This window comes from Sus scrofa, chromosome 4 (assembly GCF_054392235.1).
Source record: "Sus scrofa isolate SSC_HxYL_T2T_F1_AM1 chromosome 4, Sscrofa_HxYL_maternal_Yorkshire_Landrace_v2.0, whole genome shotgun sequence".
Lineage (NCBI taxonomy): Eukaryota > Metazoa > Chordata > Mammalia > Artiodactyla > Suidae > Sus > Sus scrofa.
In genome coordinates, this window is record NC_139386.1 from 83763214 (window position 1) to 83787161 (window position 23948).

The 23948-nt window shown below is 55.9% G+C and overlaps 2 long non-coding RNA genes across 4 annotated transcripts; one reads left to right on the top strand and one right to left on the bottom strand.

The window, feature by feature from the left end:
• Positions 1-771: 771 nt before the first annotated feature.
• On the top strand, positions 772-12948 carry LOC146403898 (uncharacterized). Of its 3 annotated transcripts, none has more exons than XR_014843864.1 (5): positions 772-933; positions 6753-6920; positions 8246-8455; positions 9510-9564; positions 9807-12948. It is a non-coding gene; the product is annotated as an uncharacterized LOC146403898 (long non-coding RNA). The 3 variants fall into 3 exon arrangements; XR_014843862.1 differs by having other exon boundaries at positions 876-1113; XR_014843863.1 differs by having other exon boundaries at positions 915-1048.
• On the bottom strand, positions 1358-23231 carry LOC146403899 (uncharacterized). Its single transcript, XR_014843865.1, has 8 exons — positions 23173-23231; positions 19526-19691; positions 7469-8947; positions 6570-6644; positions 6129-6394; positions 5699-5875; positions 3739-3797; positions 1358-2640 (listed from the first exon to the last, which is right to left on the bottom strand). It is a non-coding gene; the product is annotated as an uncharacterized LOC146403899 (long non-coding RNA).
• Between the last annotated feature and the right edge of the window lie 717 nt (positions 23232-23948).

Below are 23948 nucleotides of genomic sequence, written 5' to 3' on the forward strand. Positions count from 1 at the left end.
TCTGCAAAATACACTTTGTTAAGAGAATAACAAGTCAAGCCACAGACAAGGAGAAAAATCCTTGCAAAAGGCACATCTGAGAAAGGACTGGTGTCCAAAATTTAGAAGGAGCCCCTAAAATCCAGTGATAAAAAGACAGCCTAGGGGGTTCCCATCGTGGCTCAGTGGTGAACGAATCCAACTAGGAACCATGAGGCTGCGGGTTCAATCCTTGCCCTTGCTCAGTGGGTTAAGGATCCGGCGTTGCCGTGAGCTGTGGTGTAGGTCGCAGACGCAGCTCGGATCCCACATTGCTGTGGCTCTGGCATAGGCCGGCAGCTACAGCTTCGATTCAACCCCTAGCCTGGGAACCTCCATATGCCGCAGGAGCGGTCCAAGAAATGGAAAAAAAAAAAAAAAAAAAAAAGACAACCCAGCTTAAAATGACCAAACAACTGAACAGGTTATCAAAGAAGATATGCGAATGGTAAATAAGTACTGAAAAGACGTCCAACATCATTTTCATTAGGAAACTGAACATGAAAACCAGAACGAAATACCATCACACGTATTTAAATGGTTAAAACGCAAAAGAACGAATAGCATCGACCTCGGGTGAGGACATGGCGCCAGTTCTTTCAAAAGAACTCAGGTCGTAGACAACGAGGACGAGAGCGCAGCGGCCGTGGCGGAAAGCAGTTGGTGATTTCCTATAAAAGTAAACACAGTCTTAGCAGACAGTCCAGCCATTGTGCTCCTACTGAATTCGGGACTGTGCCCACGGAATCCTACACACAAATGCTTACAGAGCTTGATCCACAGTTGTCAAAAGCCGAAGCAGCCAAGATGTCCCGCAGCAGATGGAGAATAAACAAGCCGCGGTACAGACCCTCGGTGGGCGTTTGTGTTATGTACCGTTCAGTGCATCATCCCGCACAACAGCCCGGATGAAATGTGAGTTTCTAAGTGAAAAAAGCCAGCTTGAAACACCAAGACCTTGGGGTCCCCTCCGACCACATTCTGGGAACAGAGGAGTTGCTGGCGGTTTGGGGAGGAGACAGCGCTGAAGGTGAGTGTGTGGCTCGTGTGCGGGATGCTGCGCAATGGAGAGAGGATTCTGCACGTACCGCCTTGGTGAGTGTGGGAACCTAGCCATTTATCAAAACCCAGAGGATTTCACAGCACAAGGAGTGAAAACGTGCAACTTTTAGAAAATCTGTTTAGGGGGTCAGGGAATCTGGGGGGAAAATACAGAATGGGACCCCAAAAATCAGACCAGGTTTTCCATCTTTCTGTAAATTTAGAACTCAATTTTTCTAAAGTAAAAAGTTTATGAAAAGAATATTTTCAAAAAAAAAAACCAGAGCTTAGAGAGTTATCACCAATATCAATTAATTTGTATTTATCATCAATTATTACTTAGTATTTATTTATTATCATATTCTTAATTAATATTGATCAGTTGGTTAATATTATTAAGCATCTCTTTGCTTAAGCATTTCTGTTTGACCATCAGCAAGAGCCTCCTAGCAGACACGACGCTCTTTAGATAACGCAGGACCGCGAGTCCAGTCAGGGCAGCCACGATCGCCAGGGACTCACTGCTCCCTTCACCCTGGAGCCCTCATTTTGAAGGTAACGTGCAAGGTTACCCACAAACTTCAGTTCAGGCCTCTTGACAGCTCCTCAGGGTCACAGCACTGCCCTCAGGACCAGGCTCTCTGGCCCCAAGTTCGAGGCGAGTCCGAGTCATTAAGTTGACCACTGATCCCGAGGCGCAGGAAAGGGGACAACAGCCAAACGCGGGCTGAGGAATGACCGGAAGGAGCTCGCCATCGGGTCAGCCATCCCACCAGGCATCCGGGCAGCCCTGTGAGGCTGTCGCCAACATGACCTCAGAAATCTAGGCCCTGACCATGGAAAAGGATGAAAGCCTGAGGCCCAGGCATCCTGTCCGTGGTGCAAAGAGTCTCCAGGTTGGGCTGAGCCTGCCCTCGGTCCATCTGGCATGTGCCCAGGGCCTTGCAGGTCTGAACAGAGCCTGGGGGCATCTTCCCAAAACCTGGGACCTGAGCTCGCAGCCAGGTGGCAGGGACACGCAGGCCGGTTGGCGTCCAGGCTCCAGTGCCCCTCTGGGGCCAAGCACCGTGCACCTCACTGCAACCGGCTTCTGGGAGGGACTGGGGGTGACAGCCAGCTTTCCTTCCCCAGCCCCGTAGCCACAGAGCCTTCCAGACCCTCCACTAGCTCTGCTGCCACTCTGCTGGAACTGACTGCCTAAACCACCCGGAGACCTCACGCAGTCACGGGGGCCCTGGCTTCCCAGAGCAGGGACCCAAAACAGCACAGCTGCCCTGGACTGTCCACCCAGGGGACACAGTCACCTCTTGTCTGGGCTCAAGCCAGCGTAGGCGGGACTGGTGGGACCCCAGCCCCTTGCATGTGGCTTCTGTCCAGGGTGAGGGAGTGGCCTGGAGCACAAGGTGGACACCTGCCTGTCTTGTGTGTCACCCGTGGATTCAGGAGCCCAGGAGGAGGAGTGTGACCATGTCATCTTGCCCTGGGTGGTAGGATAACGCTGACAGTTCAGCCGCCTCTGAGCATTAAGAGCAGATCGTGGTTTCCTTTCAAATATACCTGAAGCCTCCTTCTTCAGTTTGCCTTCAAAACATAAATACGTGTTCCTCTGTTTACGGTGGAAAATATCAACCCCAACCCCACTCCTACAACACGGGAGCTTGAGCCCAGGGGTGCTGACCACCTGCCCTCTTAACACAGGCCCACTGGAAGTTCCCATCGTGGCTCAGCAGCAACGAATCCAACTAGGAACCACGAGGACGCGGGTTTGATCCCTGGCCTCGCTCAGTGGGTTAAGGATCCTGCGTTGCTGTGGCCGTGGTGTAGGGCAGCAGCTGCAGCTCCGATTCCACCCCTAGCCTGGAAATATCCATATCCCCTGGGTGTGGCCCTAAAAAGACCAAAAAAAAAAAAAAAAGCAAAAAACCCCAAAAAACACAGGCCCACTCAGTGGTCACCCTCTCCCCCCAGAGTGAGAGAGAGACGTGTCCATCCTTGGAACTTCTCCGGTTAAAGGAAACCCCCCGTCCAGCCCTGTGCACCCAACTAGAACCCAAGGTTCCAGTCGAGAAGGGAAGGGCACCATCCCACACGGTGACCCTCCAGCTTCGGGGTCCCTGGGCTCACTGGGGACCAAGTTGTGACATGTGAGGCCAGTGCTGGGGGGGGCGGTGCTTCTGTGTTGTCTGCAGGGCCACAAAACCCGGCTGGACCTGGGGCAGCACTGGCTCTGCAGTGTGGTCAGGCACGGTGTCCACGTAGGCACAGGCCCCTCAGCCTCCATCTCTCCTCGCTCGGCCCACGGACCCTTCCCCCGACCCCCAGACCTTCCCCCCCCCCCGCCCCCGAGGGTGTCACCACACTCAGGGACTTGGCTGGCAGGGATGCTTATGGAGAAGATAGGAAGACAGTGGAGCGTGAGGTCTTTTCAAATCCCAGAAATCAGTCACCTGACCACAGACAGCAGTGGTTCCTAAAATCCACTAGTGACCAGAATCTTCTGGAAACCGGAACAAAAAGACAGGTCCCAGTCTGGGTTTCTGATTGAGTGGGGCTGCAGCTGGGCTGTGTGCCTTTGCAATTCTTCAGATTTACCAAATTCTGAGAATCGCTCTTTTCCAGGTAAGCTTCTGACACAGAGACCTACAGCAGGGGGGATGCTGCCTGAACTCCTGGGCTTACTCAGCATCCAGTGCAGTTCCTTCAGGGTCTGGGGTCCGTCAAACAGTTCATTTATGTTCCTCGTGCAATAATGGATGAACGATCACAGGAGAGAAACAGAGAGACAATAAATATATCTAAAGATACATAAATATATATATATTTCCACACACCCCCACCGATGTACTCCCTGTGAATACGTCTCAGGGAAAGTTAAGTTTCCTGTTAAAGTTTCCTGTTGATTTCAGAGACATGGTATTTAAACACTAGACTTCTTTTTCATGTTGTGTAAACCAAAACCAGGACCCAGACTCTCCCAGGAACTAAAATACCTTCACGTACAGCTAGTTGTATCCATTTGAAGGAAATTACAAGACTCTCTTCAGATGAAGGATTTGGATCCCCTGCTCCCAAATCACTTATATCTCAAAAGTATGCCTGTTAAGAACTCAAGGCAGTTAGACCACAGCATCGGGCCCAGTTGGCTGATGGTCACTGAACCCTGGATTTAAGGCATTTCTGTTTTCTCCCTGCGCCTCCTCCCTCCTGAGATGTACCACAAGCTCCATGTGTCCCCAGCGTAGACTGGGAAGGGCCTTCACTAATTATGACTGGGGGAAAGTTCCCTAAGTACTTCTCGTAGGAAGATGAGTCCGGGGGGTTCCAGGGGACGTCTGTCCTGAGGTGCCCCCAGGTGAGGCAGGACCTGCCTCTGCCCTCAAACTTTTATCAGCCACACCCCACCCAGCCTTTTGTCCACACTGGTCTCGCAAGTCGGGGGAGTCTGGGGCCCACCTCCTCTTCCTCTGCAGCTCCACCCCCTGCACAAAATTTCCTTGTCTTCACTTTCCCCACTTTGCAAACATCTGCTCGGCTCGGGTTATCTTGCAGGTGCTCGGTGGAGAAGATAAAAGAGGTTCAGAGGTACAGTCTATCCTTTGCACAAAGGAGGGGGGTCCAGCCCCGTGGGGGCCCTAGCCGGGCAGCCCATGTCACGGCGACCTTGGGCGTAGGCTCTGACCCACGTGGCAGGGGCCGCTGGCCTCTCTGAGCATCTGGGGGCTGGGCCCTGTGCTGTCCTGCATGGCACCCGCTAGTTGAAGTGCAGCCCGTGTGTCCAGAACCCTTAGTGTTGGTTTGACTCAGTGTTGAGTGACTTGGAGGCAAATAGCCACACATGTGTGACACCCCCGCCTCTGGTCTAGAAGGACTCGGGGCCTGGAAAGGGCTGTGATGGGCCCTGGCAGAGCCCTCGGGAGATGGAACCCGCAGGCCAGCTCCACCCTGGTCACTGCATGAGGCCACCCTGCACCACCATGTGGTGTCCCCAGAGAGCCGAGAGTACGCAGCTCAGGAGGGCATGGACGGCAGCTCCCACCCCCAGCAGGAAGGTGCTTTCCTGCCCTGGGGAGGCTGGGGACCAAGTCTCAGGGGACTGAACTTGTGCTCGCCTGTCCCCAAGGTTCAGAAACCCCGTGGCTGCCTCGGGAAGGGTGTCTTCCTGCACTCGGCCAGGGAGTCTGCAGAATCTGGAGAACATATCACACCCACAGAGTCAGGTAACCAGGCGGGAGCAGAGGAGCCCCTGGGAATCTGCCTCCAGCTGCTCACTGGACATTGGCACGTCCCCACCTGCGTCTGACCTTTCAGAAGCCAGCAGGTGGTGGCCGCACCTGGAGAGCTGATGGCGGGAGTGAAGGGCCCTGCTCTCCCCTTGGGCACGAGTGTCCCCTGCTCAGGGAGGCCTGGTCCCACGAGCCTGACCCAAGGGCCACTCCCGCCACAGCTGGTGTGGAACCTGGTCTTTCATCCTCCTGTCCCCACCCTCCAGACATTCAAAGAAAACCTTTTCTAACCTGGTTTCCAGAGCTGTGTGGAAGGTGGTATGTGGGCAGGCACACACACGTGCATGCACGCACACGCAGTGTGCACACACACACATGCACGCACATGCCTGCACACAGGCCTCCCATCTCCTCACCTTCGTTGCAAACCCCAAATTGCCAAGATTCAGACTGTGGAGCAGGTAGAAAGCTGGAGCCGGAAAGAGTGTTTGCGGAGTGATGGTAGATGCTTGGGGCAGGGGCGCTGTGATTAGGTCCCCAGAGAGTGCACGCGGGCAGCAGAGGAAACAACTCTGTTTGGCTTTGAACTTTCCCTAAAGAGATAGACACATGCTCCAGGTCCTGTGCAGGGTGAGGACGCAAGAAGCAGGTGACACCCCGCGCCCCCACCCACTCCAGGCACCGGGAGGGAAGGAGCAGGTCCTGCACACTCAGCTGAGCCACTGTCACAAGACAGACTCGGGCCACAGGAAAGTGACTCTCCCCTCCCGGACCCATCCCTGGGATTTCACATCAAGGCCCCTCAATTTCAGCCCAGAGCCATCCTGGTTCCCTGCCAGTGCTCACCCTCATGAGCGGAGCTGGAAGAGCCTGGCGGGGTGTCCGCTGGGGGCCATGGCCAAGGCGCTCTCCTCCGACAGCGCCTACTCAGGGCGCAGGTGACTTCACGTTTTAATGCATCCCGAAGCCTGGGTCCGGGGGTTGAGCCCTTCCAGCACCGTTGCTCCAGAAGCCGGAGGTGACCTGGGCGGTGCCCTCCCAGAGCTTGTTTTCAGGCAGAGAGTTGCTGAGATGATCTTGGATCTGCTGTTGACCCCAGAAAATAGCCGGGACTAGAGAAGATTGAAAAGAGAGGGAAATGAACTTAGAGGGGGTCAGCAATGCTGCTTCCTGGGACCACAGCCCGAGGGGCCCTCCTGACCCACATCCTGAGAGCCACCGCCTCCTCCTGTGAACCGTCTCCACCACCGCCACACTGGGCAGAGGGCACCGTGAACATGAAATCACCTTCTAATCACCAGCCGCTGCTCCAGCACACAGGATGCACACAGATTGCACACAGGCTGCATGCAGGCACACAGGCTGCAACAGAAGAAAAGCAATTCAAGTGCAAAACTAAAGCCAGCTCTTCCGGGCCTTTGTGCGGATTCTTTGTGTAAATGAGCACCGCATGTCCGGCTGTTTCCACAGGAAGATCAGGCTTCCAGAACCACACGTGCGCTGGACCTGCCGACGCTGACGGGAGGAACAACGGCCTGCCAGCAAGGCGAGCTCGCGGCCGCCCCAGGCCTGTCAGCGCCCAGAGAGCACAAGCTCTGGATCCTCCATCCCGCCAAGCAGAGGGATGCAGGTGCCCAGGTGAGCCCTTCCCCCGGTGGTGGACTAAGGAATCCCCACGGCTTAGCCACTTTCCCCTTGTCCGTGTGGCCTGGCCTAGTCCACACGGCCCTGCACATGCACACACACACACACACACACACACACACACACACACACACACTTGAGCAGACGCACTCGAGTGAGATGCAATGCCCGCTGTCAACAGAACTGGCAGGGTTTGTGCGAGGTTAGTGGAGCCTGGTCCCACACCTTCTCCCTCAGTCCCCGGAGAGGTGGGCCCAGTGTCCCCAGAGGCCATGGCCCAGGCACCTCTGTGGATTCATGTTTCCCATGGCCCCCCTCAGGGACAAGACCCCTCACTCACCTCAGGACGGGGACTCCGTTGTCAGGAGGGGACACGTGACCTGAAATATGCCCGCAGTCCCAGGGCCTCCACACACCCCCCAGGTGCCCCCACCACTGACCACCCGCTGACCCCACGTTCCATCCTGGCCAAACTCTCCCCAACCCCTGCACGTTGTCACTGGGCCTGGACATGTCCCCTGCACCTCCCCCATTGGCCTCACCTGGGTCACGGCCACTGAGCGCCCTCCTTCCAGGACAAGGCCTAGGCAGCGTGAGAGCTGGACACACAGAGCTGCCCATCCCGAGCACGGAGGCTTGAGGGGCTGGACAGACAGACATCAGGGACAGATGGGAGGCCTGGAAGCCTTTTTCCCTCCACCTCCAGGGCAGCGGCCTGGGGCACAAGTGACCCTCAAACATCCAAGGTCCAATCTTCTCTCAACTCCCAGCTGTGGCAGACGCCACATAGGCAGCAGCGAGAATTTTAAAGTTCATGAAAATTTAATCTTCAAAATCTGTACCGTTTTCAAACCACTTTGAACGCAGGGACACGGCTTGTGTTTGAGGGATTCTGATCTCTTCTGGATAATGACCACGGGCGTCCACCCTCGGTGGCAGGGCTGGAGCCGTGTGGGGGGAGCAAGGCCGGCCGCAGCCTCCCTTCCCCTGGGGCATTGGGAAGGTCACAACCCCTCGGGGCTTCTATGCCATGGGTCTGGGACCACTGTGCTCACCCCTTGCGTGGAAGGAAGCAAGCCACGTGTACAAAGGCCCCGCCCAGGGGCCTCCATCCTGCTGGGAGGAGGCCTGGCCAGGGGACCAGAGCAACGGGAGGAGCCTCAAGTGTCCACACAAGGACTCCAGAAACTGCTTCCTTCTCTTTGTCTCCTTGGGATTGGGGGGGGGTGCTTTACTTCTAGGATTGCCAGCTTGGAACGGCAGGGCCCCTGGGGACAGACAGGTGACACTGTGTCCACACGTGCTCTCTGTTTCCCCAGCTTCCTCCCTGATGTCAGCTGGAATCCAGCCCATTTGAAAGCAGGACCCAAAGGAAGTAGGATCGTTAAGCCCAAAGGTGTCCTTGTCACCGTCCAGACGGAAGTAGGATCATTTCCACGGAAAGTCCAGGAGGTGGTCCCTGCCCCTGCCCATGCAGGGCCCTCAGGCCAAGGACAGGGACGCTGCCAGGAGTCCCCTGATGAGGGGAGGTCAGGCCGGGGTTGGGGGTGCCCAGGTGGGTGGAGGGACAGTGGGCGAGCCCATGGGGGGACCCTGAGTCCTAAACCCCCTTCTGTGCTCCAAGCCCTGCCTGTGGCAGCAGAAGACTCCGGGTGGCACATCATGGTCTTGCCCTTTCTCAGAGGAGGTCCCAGAGGCGATGGGGGTGGGGGGGGCGTGCCCGGGTTGGGCTCCACGAAGCAGCACAGCCTTCCATGTGGAGCCACCCTTCCGGAAGGACCGTGACATGGTGTCAACAAGGGCAGCAAGCGACTGCATGACCAGGGCCACGTGCATCTCCCGTGTGCTGCCTGCAGGTCGCCCAGGACGACAGTGCAATCGTAATTCCTTCCCTACAGATGAGGAAACAGGTTTTGGAGACAGAGTCACCCATGCGGCCCAGAGATCGAAGTGCTGGAATACACCTTGGTCCAGGTCCTGGGCTCTTGGCCTGCGCTTTTTCTCTGAATCTGGCTTTTAATCTGTAGAATAAGATAAAAGCTACCTATGTTATAGAATTCTCATAAGGATTGGGTGGATTATATATGTAGAAGCATTCTGTAAAATGAAAACATGTTTTTCAAACATTGGTAACCACGAATCAACTAAGTGTGCAAAAGTGATCTGGTCTGGGGAGAAAAAAAGCAAAGAAAGCCAGGGAGGAACCCAGTCTAGATCTCTCAGCAGCCAGCCCTCCCCTCTCCACCTGGAACCTCCAGTTTAGGGGTCCCCAACTCATGCTTTCAGGGCTCGCTAAAGTCAAGGCTTAGTCACCGAGTTTCTTGTGCAAGGAGCACTGGACTGACTCATGCAGAACTGCTGTCCTTCACTCTGTCCCAAGTTGGTTCCCATCTCAGAAACCAGGGCTGCTACTCCTAGGAAACACCCCATTCGCTCTACAGTCCTATCCTAAGAACTTTCAAATTCTATAATTTATTCTCGCTTTAGTTCTAGATTTTCTTTATGAAGTTTAAATGGATTCAGAGCATTAGCCAATGTAATTCCTGTCCCAAGAGTTTTTTTTTTTTTTTTTTTTTTAAGCAGAAAACAGAATCTAATGAAGTGAGTTAATTTAGCATGAGGTGACCACAGGAGGAAGGTGAGTGCCATTCCCGTACCCAGAGCTGCGCTTGGCTGCAGCGACCTGGGGACCCTGCGTGCCGTCCCCAGGGGAGAGGACGCGTGATGGGTCCTGGAGGGGAAGGGACCCCAGAGCCTGTGTCATGGCGGAGAAATGGTGCCTTTACCTCCTTCATGTCTGAGAAGAGCCTTTACACTTTGCCGGCGTTTCAACTCCCTTGTGTGTGTTTACTTTACGTCTCCCTTTGCTTCTACCCACAGGACTAGTTCCTAACGCCTTGGCCAAGGGGAGTGGCCGGCCCTGCAGGAGGGACCCCTGGGGCCGAGGAATGAGGAGGTCACAGGGCAACTGCCAGCATTATTCCAGGTCCAGATCCAGCGTCAGCACAGAGCCACGCAGAGGCCTCCACGGCCCCTCGGAGCTGGGCCCCTGGCCTTGCGGGATTAAAACAGAGCCACAGAGCCTGCAGTACTGGACACTCCCCGGTGCCCAGCAGACAGTGAAGGATCCCAGAGCCCGGAGAAATCCAGCTGACATTTCCCAGGGAGATAAGCGAGGAGAGGCTTTGGGGAGCCTTCAAAGAGCGCACACTCCAGAAGTTTCCCAATCACCCCAAAGATAAAACACGAAATCTTGAGAAGTCTGAATTCCTGCTTAGCTTTATCAAGGCAACTGACTTAAGACAAAGAGGCCGTTCAGCAGCTTGGGAAAGGCTGCTGCTCCTCTTTAGCTCTGTGGCTTCTGAAGTTTTCTTTCAGGTCCGAATCCGCAGGGACAAACAGTTCCTCCCCTCAAAGGCACGTTTGACAGCAACTGGCCCACAGCTTCGGGGCTTCCTCTGCTTCAAGGCAATAGTGTCTGATGCTGGGTGTTTGGAAATGGAAGGGACACCAGCCTGCACTGCTACCCGAGCCCTCACCCAGGGGTGGGGGGGACCATCCATCAGGCCCCCACAGCAGGAAGGACTGCCTTTCTGTGATCTGGTGCTGTGAGCGAGAAAGCCTGGCTTCACGGCCCGCTGGTCTGCACAGCGGTGCACTTACAACCCTCATTGCAGAGGCTGCACCGGCCCTCATTTACGACACATTAACACTGTCTTAGGAAGGTGGTCCTCATGAAAAACTAAAAACTCTTCCTCTGGAGTTTCCATAAAAAATCATTGTAGAAACTGTAAAGATTAAAATCTTAAACATCTGACTCTCAACCCAAGATGTGGGTGAACTTCCAGACCTACACGCTGTGGACGTTGGCTGAGACACGGAGGGGACTTGGGGACAGAAAGTTACAGAAGTGCCTGCCTCTTGAACACTTGACTTCTGAGACCATGAAATCCTGGGCCTTCAGAGGCCCTAGAAGCTGCCCTGAGCATGATCAGAGCACCACAGTCACCGCCACCTTCACAGCAGTGTCCCCGAGCACTCACAGGCCAGATACCACACCAGGTGACTCACCAGCATCAGCGCAGTTAACCCAACAGGAAACCTGTGAGACCAGCTCTGAGATTTTGCCCTCTTTAAAGAGGAGGAAACTGAGTCTCAGAGTCAAGGAAATGGCCCAAGTTTGCAAACCTGAGACGTCCATTTGGACTGCCCCACTGTGTGCTCGATACCCTGTCCCTGTGCTCCACGGAGACAGAGACCCAACTCAAACCAGCATAGGAGTTTGCTGGACTCAGCGTGGGAGGAGGAGGGCGGCCCGACCCAGGTCCTGGGCTGGAGAGGAGCCCAGGCTGGCAAGGCGGCTGCAGAGGGCACCACACGCCCGCCTCCCAGCGCCCTGGCCTCCTCACGGCTCAGAGCCCACGAGGAAAGAGGACCAGACCTGACCCATACCGGCCGTCTGCGCAGGCGGCCGGGAGAAGGCCTTTCAGGAGGCCGTTCAGAAGGGGCGTGCCAGTGTGACAACAGTGCCCGGAGCTGGTCGGAGGTATTGACGCGTGGAGAGTTGGGACCTGGCCTCCCCGCAGACTTACAGGCCGCGCTCTTCCGTTTTCAGAGGCCAACTTAGTGCATTTAAATGGGGGAAAGAGGGAGAGGGAGAGAACGCCTGGAGCATTTTTTCCAACCTAAGAGACTGTAGCCCATGAAGGGCTCCGCTGGGCGGACACGCGTTTCCTGAGCCAGAGACCTCGCCACTCGCTCCTTTAACCGGACACCACCGTCCCTGAGGATGCCGTGACTCCATGAGCCTCTGTGCGTGCACCGATAAAATCCCCAGAACACCGGGAACCGGTCTGTGGGGCGTCCCCCTTCCTTCCAGTCCTTCCAGGGGCCCTTATCTACTGCTGACCTTAAAAAGGTAACATTGTTGCCGCAGCTTAATCATGCCCAAACCCTGTTGGCAGAAATCCGTGAGCAAAGATCCAGAACAGTTCATGTCAACTGCTCAGACTCGGAACCGTATCGATTCTTTTAAGTAGCAACGAAAAGATCTCAAATTTTATTCAAGGATCCAGTTACTCATCGATCTCTAGCCAAATATTTTGAGATGAAACTCACCTTACATCAGATTATCCACTAGAAGTTCAAACACTTCAGTGCAGGTACTGGAGGGGAAACTTTAAAAATGAAGGAAGTCTGTGGGACCAAAAGCAAAAGAAGTCACGCGCACCTTCCAGGGGGAACTGCTTTCCGTGGGGTCTCGGTTGGCTGTTCTGGAGCTGCTGTAGCCTGGAGCTGCTCAGCTTAGGACTCAACAGCAGCTGGTGGGAACAAGCAGGGGGCTGGGGGTTGGGGGCTGGGGGCTGAAAGAGGGGATCCTGAACGTGCGGATGCTGCTGGTCACTCAGGGGACGCCTATGGGGGGCCGAGGGGTTGGACACAGAAGCACCCCAGTCACCCCCAGACCTCGGTGTTAAAGACCGTCTCCAGGGTCCAGGCCAGGGTCCGGGTTTGCTGGAGAAATGACTGATTCTACGACTCAGAAGGTTCTGGGGCCTCTCTATGGCCAGACCGTCCCACGAGCATGCCAGGTGCTCGGCTGAGGACTGCTTTGGTTCTGCACAGTGTGGTCTGGAACCCTCTCTGCCCCTCGGTTTACTCTGTGGGACGGGGGACAACGCCACACCTCACATTGTCGGGAGAAATAAACTGCCCAACGTTGAACGTAGTTAGAACAGCGCCTGCCACACAGGAAGCAAACGCTCCGTGTGAGCTGTGCCTGTTACTGGTGTTACTTTGCTTTTGTTTTGTTTTTCAAGCTTAAAATTAGCATGCTATTGAAAACTGTGGTCTTTGCAGGGAACTATATCCAGTCTCTTGGGAGAGACCATGATGGAAGATAATATAAGAAAAGGAACGTATATATACGTGTGACTGGGTTATTCTGTTGTACAGCAGAAATTGACAGAACACTGTACATCAATAATACTTTAAAAATGTAAAAAATACTTTAAAAAGAAAAGTGTGGTCTTTGAACACAGCTTACTGTATTTTTTAATTTCTCCTGAGGTATGATTGACATAGAACATGACATTGGTGTCTGGGGTACAGCACACTGAGTCCACACTTATCTACACAGCGAGCGACCCCACAGTAGGTACAGCTCCATCCGCCATCATGCAGCTACCGTCTGGGATCTCCTCTCTTGGCACCTTCTAAGGACGTGTTTCAGGAGCAGAGCCTGTCATCCCCATGCGGTATGCTACACCCCAGGATTTAGTATTTATAACTGGACATTTGCACCTTTGACCCCCTTCCGTTCTGCCCAGCCCAGCCCCCTCCCACCACCACCTCTGTTCCCTCTACCTGTGATTTGGGTTGGGGTCTCCTTGGCTGTTAGATCCGCTTCTAAGAGAAGCCTGGCAGTGCTGTCCCCTGACTCCCTGCCCAACGGCAGCATCTCCTCCCACAGGAGCCAGCCCCGCCATCAGCTGCTCTTGCTCTTGGCGCAGCCAAGGGCTGGTGGAGTGGCAGCCGAGAGCAGAGGCCGCAAGACCCGGTTGAGGCTCCAGGGCCAAGGTCCAGCCCCCCACCCCACCCCCACCTGCTGCTGAGCCCCGTGGGAGCAGGGGACTGGGAGGGGGTCAGCGCCAGGGCTGGGCCAAGGGCGGGCCATGAGGCCGAGGCTGTGAGTTTGGAATGGAGACCCGAGTCCCCAAAGCTACAAAAGCGCGGGAGGGGAAGAGAGGCCGGGAAGCACGTGCCCCACGACCCTGGCTGGGACTCCTGGCTCCGCTCGGACTCGATCCTTCTATCAGAAAGGCCAGCCTGCATCCATGTCCTGCCCCTCAGCCTGCCTTGCTGGCCACCTGTGAGCTCCGAGATTCACCTCCCGGTTGTCAGGGCTGCTTCTACCCCGGACTTCACTGTCTCCAGCTCCAGCTTTGGCAGCACCAGTGCCCAAGTCAGATGTGCAGTGGATGTGACAGGGTGCCTCCTGGCGGTCCCCTCCACCATGCCCCTGCGACCTCATAACCCAGCCACTCTGGCTTCACCACGGGGAGAGGCCCGGGGCCTGGGGAACAGCAGCCTGGTCCCTAGTTTTGGTTTCGGTCGCCCAGATCACATCTCTGGGGGCAGGTCAGGTTCACAAAGTGAGACCAGCAAGTCTCACAGTGTTTGTCACTTCGTGGTGAAAACCTCTGCTGTTTGCTTTTAAAGAATACTATTCAAAAGGTTAAATTCGTCGAGCTAAAATTTCTCCTAAAACATTTGATTTCTGAAGTTTTGGTGGCCCCGGTTCTCCTCCTCTGTGGCGTTTCCACCGAGGTTGGTGGTAACACAGCGGGTCCCTCCCGCCCTTCCTGAGTTCCTTCCCTTCCAGCTCATCCGAGGCCACGGTCAGGCTCATTCCTGCACTCAGCAGAGCAAGCAGCCGTCCCTGCCAGATTTCCTGCAGCTGCCTTCCCTGGGAGCATCTGCTGAGGTTCCCCCACTTGAAAGCTGTCCCAGAAAAGGCTGGCCTCCTAGCATTCCCAAGGGACCCCAGAGACAGCAGATAACAGCTGGTCCCGAGATCCTCGTCCAAACTTTTGAGGCCACGCCCAACCAAGGCAGAATGGCTCTCCCAGGCTGCTTGGGACAAAGGCCAGCTGGGAAGACGGGCACTGGGGCGGAGGCCGCGGCAGTGGGCACAGACAGCCCTCATGCTCCCCGGCCCCGGGCTGGCACCGTGATGTGTAATCACTTCCATCTTGGTAACCACTGCCCGTATCACGACAGCATCCTGACTTCGTGGCGGCTGGGCCAGATGAGAAGCAGAGCCGTGAGGAAAGAGTGCTTGTTAAAGCAAACTCTCCTCGATCACAGAAAGAGGGATTTGAGAAGCTAATCTGGCCAAGACCTTTTTCATGTTCCCAGCGTTAGGGCCGCATCCAGCCCTCGGTGCTGACACGGGCCAGATGAGCCGCCAGGAGACCGTGTGAACAGCATCACGGGAGGGCAGCCCCTGACCCCCTCCAGAGCCGGTCCTTCACCATAGCCCCCCACCTGCTCCGCACACGAGAGACCGGCTCTCGGCCTGTTTAGAAGTGAAGGGAACTTGCTCTCCTGAGGCCAAGTCTCATGATGGAAAGGAGCTGATTTCTACAGACAAACACTACCAAGCCACTCCTTCACCTCTGAGCAGAAATCAGGGCAGGGAGCATCCAGCACGAAGGGCAGCGTGGAGGGCCATGTGCCCTTCAATTGGCAGCCACCGGCCTCCCTCAGATTGCAGAGCCATGAGAGGACAGGACGGTTCTGCTGTGTGTCTCTGGGTTTGGGGATGGGAGGGTACCTCAGGTTTGGGGACAGGAGGGTCCCTCCTAAGCCCTGGCCTCTGGCCACCCAGAGCTGCCCCATGGTAACTCAGGTCAGTGCAGACTCGCCCAGACGGATGGGAAAGCACATAGTCAGCAGAGCTGAGGCCGCACAGCAACTGGAGAGCCCAACGCCCACCCCAACCCAGGCTCACCTTGTGGTTCTCACCGGGACAGGGAGGCCCTGCCACGATGCTGCCAGGGCACGAGGGGGTCCCAGGGGAAGCCCCCCACCCCAGGAGGAGAGGGTGCGCTCGGTAGGGGTGAGCAGGAGAGAGGCAGTGGCTCTGAGCCATCCTGAAACACAGGGGGTACCGTGCTGACCAGCCCAATAGCTGGCAGGAAGGTTATTTTGACCTTTACATCCTCTCGGCAGACAGACAGCCCTGTGTGTCTACACCTATTTAGCAGGGTGCCTTTAGGACAGCTGCGGAGAAATGACCCTGTCTTTAACGCGGGAGTGGGACTGACATTCACGCCAGGTAAACACAAGCCTCCTGGCAGCATCTACACCCTGAACCCACCAGACAGATCCTAAAGACAGATTTCAGCTGGCATCACACAGGAGGCATCTCCAGACTCTCCCCAAGCCTCTCAGGACCAGCTGACCTCCACCTGCTCTGCTCTGTGGCTTTGGGACACTGACTTCCCCTCACTGCATCTGTTCCCTCACCTGTGAGGTGAGAATGAAGCTGGGAGACACCTGGTGGTTTGAGAAGCCACGAGGACCAACCTCATCTGAACGCCCAGGTCAGGGCGGAGAAGGATGCTCTGTATCCATCATGACTCTAAAATAATAGGACTCTTTTGCTACAAATGCAGCAGAATCCAAAGTCCACATCCTCAACCACTTGTCTTTTCACAGAAACCAGTTAAAATTTTGAAATTGATACCTTTCAAAATTTTGAGCCACAGGAAAGCTAGGAACTATTTTTCTTAGGTGATGATTAGATTCTGTCACCCAGAGGGAGTTAAGAGCATCTGCTCAGAGCCATTAGAAGGAACATGGACCCAGCAGAGCAAAAGTCACCTTGGGCAGGCAGCCACCTCTCCACGTGGCATGGCAGGAGATTCTGCAGGATGGGCAGGAGGTGGAGCAGCCCGGCCACATATTCTCGGGGCCATCCCATCTGGCAGCTCCCAGATACACACTCACTTCCACACTTTGGCGCCCAGGCACATGTGGCTGCAGCCACTGCAGCTCATGCAGTGACCCCAGAATCATGAATGACGGGTAAGGTGCTAGCTGTGAGCCCCACACACACAGGGGCCAAGTGGCGCCCACGGGGAAGCCTTGGGGTGGGGGTGGGCAGGGCGAAGAGGCCCCTCAGACCTTCCCTTCACGCACAGAGATCTCAGGGCCCTGGGGTGGCACGTGGGCAATGACGTGCTGCTTCCCAGCTGTGCCCCCCGGGCGCTGCCTCCGCACACTGTCCCTGTGACCTGATGGGGTGCACCCAGCAGGACACGAGCTCCATGAAGGCAGAGACCGGCCTGCCCACAACCTGGGCCCCTGACTTCAGCCCAGAGGGATGGTGAGAGCCGGGGACACTGAGCTGCCACGGTTGGGGGCACTGGTCGGCCCCGAGTCTCCAGTTCAGGGTTCATCCTGAACTGGCAGGGCGGGCAGAGGGGACCCGCACCCTGGGGGCGCCAGGGGTCTTCCTTGGGCTGCTCCCTCCTGATGCTGTCACAGCCACAGGATGCAGGGCGGACACGCAGCAGGCAGGTGGGTGACTGGCAGGGCCGGGGGAACTGCAGGCAACCTAAGGGCCGGCCAGGCCTCCTTTCCACTCTGCAAATGGCAGCCAGGGCCGCCCTCACACCCGCGGTCAGATGGGCAGCTCGTGGCCTTTGCCTCATGGCCTGTGGCTGAAACACAGGAGGAAAATTCTGCAGGATCTGAGCTAACTGCAAACAGGCTATGGGGGGTAGTGGAAGGACGAGGGCGGGTCACGCCCTCCGTGGGAGACGGGCCTCACAGGGCCCTTCCTGCCTCTACCCTCTGCCTCCCAAGCCCTTTGCTGCCCGTGACCAACAGGCCACGTTCACACAGAAGTTCACAGAAGAACCGAGGTGTAACAGCCAGTTACCAGCCACCAGCCCAACGTTTATGGTACCAGGATGTTTTGTTGAGTCAAGTGTGACCACATCAGCATCCTGCTGGGGGTCCAGCCGACATGCCTCACTCCATGGAAGGAGAAACGGCCTCCTGGGAGCTGGGACTGTCAGGGCGGGATGGGACTGGGGGGGTCCTGGAGCCCCTTCTTTGCCCGACAGCTGGGAGGAACCGTAGCCCCTGCCTGGCAGTGCCTGGGGGTGAGACAAGACAAGGCCATCAGGTGAGGAGCTGGAAACACACGCAGCCCTGGGTCAGCCCCCTATGCTCTCCTTGTCCACGGCCACGGCGGGATGGCAGCCTCCAACCCTTCCCTCATCCAGGACATGCCTCGCTGGGCCAGAAGTCAGGCAGAAGGGCACACGCAGGACAGGCGCTTGCCAAGAAAGCAAGTTCCAGAACAGTGCCCTCGGAGTACGTTCTGACACCCCTCTGAGCTGACCCCCACGAGTGAGCAGGGGTCTGTCCCCACGTCCAGGAGCACAGGGGGTCCAGGGGCACCTGCTCTCAGACGCGGTATTAGATCCGAGTGCCGTGTGGCTTTGGGCCTGAACTTCCTGAGCCATCCCACGGGCAGAGAGCAGCGCCGAAATAAAAAACAGGCACAAGTGGGTCTGCTCCGTCCACAGAAGGAAAGCAGATGCCCACGTTACTGCCCTCTGCTTGCTGAGCTCCAATAGCAACGTTCTGGGAAGCTCTCTGTTGGCCACAAGTTTCCGTACCCTCTCATCTGGCAATTCCAGCAGAGAAAATGCATGAGATTTTACAGAGCAGTTATGTCCACATAAAAACACTATCAGATTCTGCACTGCGATACGGAAATCAGTCCAATTTTCATCACCAGTGATAACAGAAGGAAACCCCACTTGAAAGAAGGCTGTTCTGTACCTACTGCCGTGACAATCAGCAGTCAGCAGAAGGACTAAGAGCAGCCCACGTCCAAGGTGAGGGGTGGGCAACACAGAAGATCCCACAGCCACCCCACGGGAGCCCTAGGGTCCCTCCTGCCCCAAAGCCTCAGTGCTGACGGGGGCCTCCAGGTGCCTCACATCCGGGGAAATCCTTTGTTTCCTGGCAGCTGCGTCACCGTGAATGTTCCTATACCCAGGCAGGACCCTCAGCTCATAACCATCTATTCTTGACATGCTGAGGAAGTCAGAGCTCAGGGGAACCCCCACCCCCGGCTCCACACAAAGCTTAGCTTTCAGCTGATTATCTTGCTAAATAGAACTTGGACATGACTGTCAAGAGCGAGTCTTGTCTTCTCATTCAGGATTGCCCTGTTCCTGCAGAATCTACAGCCAGGGTCTTCTCTGCTGTGAAGCTGGCAGACACAACAGGAAACGTGGCGCTGCGGCAGAAGTCCGCTGCCTTCCCAGGCCGAGGCACAGTCCTAAGTCTGCAATGGAATCGGCACGGACGAGTGGGTTTAAGCCCCTCCGTGGGGTGGTCTGGGGTGGGGAGAAAGCAAAGTCCCCACAGATCAGTCTCAGGCTTTCCCTGGTGTTTTTGCTGTAAAATATCCCATTTCTCTTACCTGACCGTTTGTTCTTTCATCTGTTGAGCCAAGAACCAAAGAAAGCCTTCAGGTGGTCAGGCCACATGCTCGACAGATCTCGGTGCCGACACGCAGACGGGTCGTGCACCATTTGGAGGAGCGGGCAACAAGAGGCACTAGGAACCGGATCAGCATCTCCTCACTGCCTCACTGGCCACCTGCGCCTGTGTCTCGTCTGAATGGCCCAGCCCGACCCCAGCCATCATCGCACTAACCCTCTGGGTGCATCCATCAGCATCACAGGCAGAGCTCAGTGGACGGCATGGCCGGCTCAGCTGATGACCCGGCCACGCCCAGTCAGTCCATCAGGACAGAGACCTGGTCACTGCTTCACAACCCAGCCAAGGAACACACACACAATTTATGGAAGGTTTGCTTTAAAATCACCCACCTTAAATGATCTCAAGGCTAAACAGCCACTAGTGACCACACAGGACACACAGGGAATTGGACTGAATGTTCTCCCTCCCACACCTCCAGAAAACCATGACATGGCAGGATGTGGTCCAAGTTTTACATGGAAGCGTGGATGCAGGTTTTAGAATTTTCATCCCTGACTCACCTGAGCATCTTGGAAAGAAAGGCTGCTTCAGAGTTGGTTCCCTGTGCAGGTCCATTCTTCAAATGCAGAAGTAAAACCAATGTCCTTGCTGTTCTATTCCGAAAATACTTGAAAACAGGCTGATCAGGATGAGAAAGCTGCAGAAACACTCTTTCTTAAAGTCTTCCTTGAACCAAACATTCGAGAAAAGTGTTGTTATAAGAATATATTTTAAAATTTCAAGCAACAGTCACATAGAAAAGATGATATTCTGGAATACATCCAGGCTTCATTTTGTTTGGTTCTTTATTTTTCATTTTGGTGGGAACAAAGATTCTCTCTCAGAAATCAGGCCAGGCTGGAGCCAAGTGGTACAGGAAGATGGGGGTGGGGGTGGGGGGCAGGCGCAGGAATGTCTGTGCAGAGGGAATTATGAGGCTCCCAAGAGGCAGAAATGAAAATTAATGTGCTAACCAAGAGGACTCTTGGTGCTCCTAATTAAAGTGGGAAGGTGGTTGAAAGCACCATTTGAACAGATGCTGTTTGGGCAAGGTTCCACCAACAAGGGGAGACTGCCATGTGGGGTTCCAGGCTCTCATCTCCAAAGTGGGTGCCTGAGCTGAGAAGCTACATTTGTTTCTGTCACAAAGAGCAACACGATTTGCAGACCTGTCACTAATTTTCAAAAGCCACCCTGAGAGGGGCCAAGGAAGCAGAAGGAGGCAGCGCCCATCTCCCTCGGTCTCAGGGAGTAAGTGCCACCCCAAGTCCCTGCCAACATTTCAAAGAATCTACAAAGGGTCCTGTGTGAACTCAGATCTGGCTGTGGATTGGCTCCCTTTTTAAGTGGGGGGGAGGGGTGCTTTGTTTTGCTTTAATAAAGTTAGTATCTTGGGAAGAAGTGTAGCTAAGTCCATGTGCACCTCTATCGTCTCCAGGCCAAAAAATTGTAAAGAGACAAGATGACTTAGGGCAAAACTAGCAAAATTTCCAATTTCCATCTTTTAACCTAAAGATGAAGATTATGCTGCATATCGGGGTGCTGGGGTTTTTTAATCTAAAAAAACAAATGTAGATTAAGTAGGTCTGAGTGTAATTAAATTTATGAGCACGGAGAAGAATATGAAGTTTTATTAACTGTGGAAGGAATGTGGGTCCTTAGCTGCCCGGTCAGTTCTCAGACCAAGGAGATCGGCTTACAGGGGTTAAGTAAACATGGCGTTTTCTCTTACAGTTCAGATGAATCCGCTGGCAGCGAGACTCAGGGTCTGGCACTGGCTCTCTCCAGGGGTCCCCCTGACCTGTGTGAGCCCAGCCCAGCCCAGGCCAGCCCACCCCAGTGCACCCCAGCCCAGGCCAGCCCACCCCAGCCCACCCCACCCCGGCTGCAGGCCGCTCTGCTCAGGGTCTTTTCACCCCACGGGGCCTCGAAAGTCCTGAGCAGCGAGCAGCACACGGAAAGCAGCGGCGTGTGAGAGCAAGCACATGGAGCGGCGAGGACGATGCTGGGCCGGGAAGACGTTGCCGAGAGGAAAGGGCGCCAGGATGTGGCCGACCCGCTCCAGCAGTTGGTTTTCAGAGACCTCGGCGCGCGCACTCGGCCGCTGCTCCCCGAGCCCAGGAGCAAGCAAGACCCACGGCCAGGACGAGGCCTCTCTGGTGCCGGGCTGCTCGGCCAGGAGCAGGACCCTCCTCCGGCCGTCTGGCTGACCTGGAGCTTTTTAATTGTGCCAATTTTGGGTTTGCCAGCCTCTCCCACAGATGGATACTGCAGGAGTCAGACCAGCTGAGCACAAAAAGAGCATCCACTGCGCTGGGAATCACATTTCAAAACCGCGGGGAAGAGAGAAAAGTGTTTCCTGCATGAAGAGGAAGCGACTCATTCATCTCCCTGAGGCACCAAGCCTGACGCTGGTCCACACAGACTGCAACTGCACTGGGCCTGCCAGCACTGCCCCTTTTAAAGAAATGTCCCCGCACTTCAGGTACCTCTCAGCTTTTCTGCAGCAAAACGGCACATTGCTTAAGCTCCCTGTGGTTAAAAAGTGCCTTTCAAGAATGTTTCCGAAAGTAAAAAAAATGACCTGAGACTGTACAAGGTTTTTCTTACAGAGGCCAGAACAGCCTGCGTTCTCTGTGTCCACGATGGGCTGGTTCTGAGCACACAGTGGGGGCCGCTGAGGCCGGGGGCTTGGGGGGCTGCAAAGACCCACTGCCCGGGTCCCTACCCCTGCTCCCCACTTCTCTCCTTCTCCCCCCCACCTTCACTTCTCCCTGCACCCCACCCCTCCCTGGGCCCCTTCCCCCACCGGGCATCCCCCCACCCAGGTCCTTCCCCTACCCCCACTTCTCTCCCCCCTCCACCCAGGCACTCCCCCCCAACACAACCTCCCTCCAGGGCTGTCCCCCACCCCCGGGGACTCCCACCCGGACAGGCCTCCAGGGCGCCCTCCCCCGCAGGCTCCTCCCCCATCCTCCCGAGCTTCCCTGACGGCCTGTCTTCTGGCTCTAATTGTTTCCAGATTCGTGTGGGAGGTCAGGCCCGGGAGTGCTGCTTCGTGCCAAGTTTATAAACAGAGCAGTGTTTCCAGATGGCCGCTGGCTCCAGCCTGGCGAGCAGGTTGATTGGGACCAGAATAACAACAGGTGGAGAGCAGACTACGCATTCCTTGACTCTTACTTGCTCCCCTAACTTGTCCTCCCCTCTCAGCCAGCCGCAGCGCCATCCGCCATCCGCCACAGGGAAGAGCAGGACGTGGAACACAGAAGAAGACACCTTATTTCCCTAATGAGCGGAGCTGGGACTGGGGAGAGGGGAGCTGCGTCCCTGAGGACCGCAGGCCGGTGCCCACGAGGAGGACGCCTGCGGGGGTGGAGTCGGCCAGGGTGCCTCCCGCCCTTGCCGCCACCCCCGCTTGGCCCCCTGGGTCCCCTTCCCTTGTCCTCGCCCAGGGCAGCAGTGAGGGGGAAGTGTCCCGGGAAGCAGCCAGCAGGTCCGGAAGGAGGACTGACCAACACGTGTAAGACTGCCGAGGGTTCCACTGCAGGACGCGGGCCGGAAACCCGGCTAGAGACAACCAGACCAAATGGATGAGGGTCTGCCTGGACCTCTAAGCACAGGACACCCTGGCCCCATGGCCGGGCCACCGCCTCCTGATGGAGAAAATGATCTGGGTGACCAGCAGCCGGTGCGGGCGCCTCTGCTTAGGCGAGGAGTCCCCTGGCAGGCCCTGCAGAGGCTCCCACGAGGGGATGGATCCTGGGGCCGGCTGAGGCTGAGGCTGAGCCGGCTCTCCCCCCACACTGCCAGCCTCCCCTCCCCCCACCCCCCAGCAGGCTCAGCAAGGCTGCTTGGGACAGGAGGATGAGCTTGCGACCCCAGCTAGAAACCAGGCCACTCTGCAGTGTGCAGGAAAGCTCACAGCTTTAAATCTCTGACCCACAGAAAGTGCCTGTGAAAATAAAGCATATAAATATCAAAAGCACGTCTTTAAGTGTCTCCAAGTTAAGACTAGATTATCTTCTGCGAGTCTTTGAATCTGACTTTCTACTTGTAAAATGTAACCCTACACCGAGCTTTGAAGACGGGGATCTGGGACCAGGGCTGCGCAGTTTATCTGAACTGACAGAGGCACTGGTGCCCGGCGCCCAGCCCAGACCCAACTCACCGGAAGCCCCTGCAGAGCCGTGGTGTGACATTCTGCCTCACAGCAAAATCAGGGTGTCTAAAGAGTGGGGCCTGGAAAACTTGGTCTTTATAAAGAAAGAACACAAATGTGTGTGTCTTTAATTACTTTCGTTTGTTTTTTTACACAGCAACCACCAGCTGATGCGTTTATCCAAAAAGCTCCGCGAATATAGGAGGAATTCTTAAGAAAACAAATCGTGCTTTAAACTAAAGAGCAAGAAAATGAGTTTGTGAGAAGAAAGGCCTGACTGGGAGAGTGAATGGGGGTGGGGGTGGCAGAGCTGAGGACCAGCCCGCACTCTGCCCCCCAGGGTCTTGGGGAAGCCCCCCCACCACCACCCAGAGCAGCATCCCTGGAGCCCCATCAGGTCCTGGAGAGACAGGTGCCCTGAGCACAGACACCAAACCCCCTCCCCACTCACAACATCAGCAAGAATGAGGAGTCCTGGTGCATAATCTCCCACCCACCAGGGACAGTTGTACCCTCAAAATGAAGTGCCAGCTGCCAAAGAGAACCCCATCCGCTGCATCACCGGTTCATTCCAGTAGCTGCTGAGGCGTCCCTGTGGCTGGAGGCGGCCATGAGGACCGGTCTGCAGGGACCACTCTCCTTACCGGGAGAACTTGCTCCGCTTGTACTGAGACCAGGCGTGGAATCTCGTCCCAACTGCAAGGCGCTGACACCCACCACCGTGGCACCCCCTGAGCTCACCAGCACAGGGCACACAGCTCTTCCTACAAACTGCAAGTACCGGG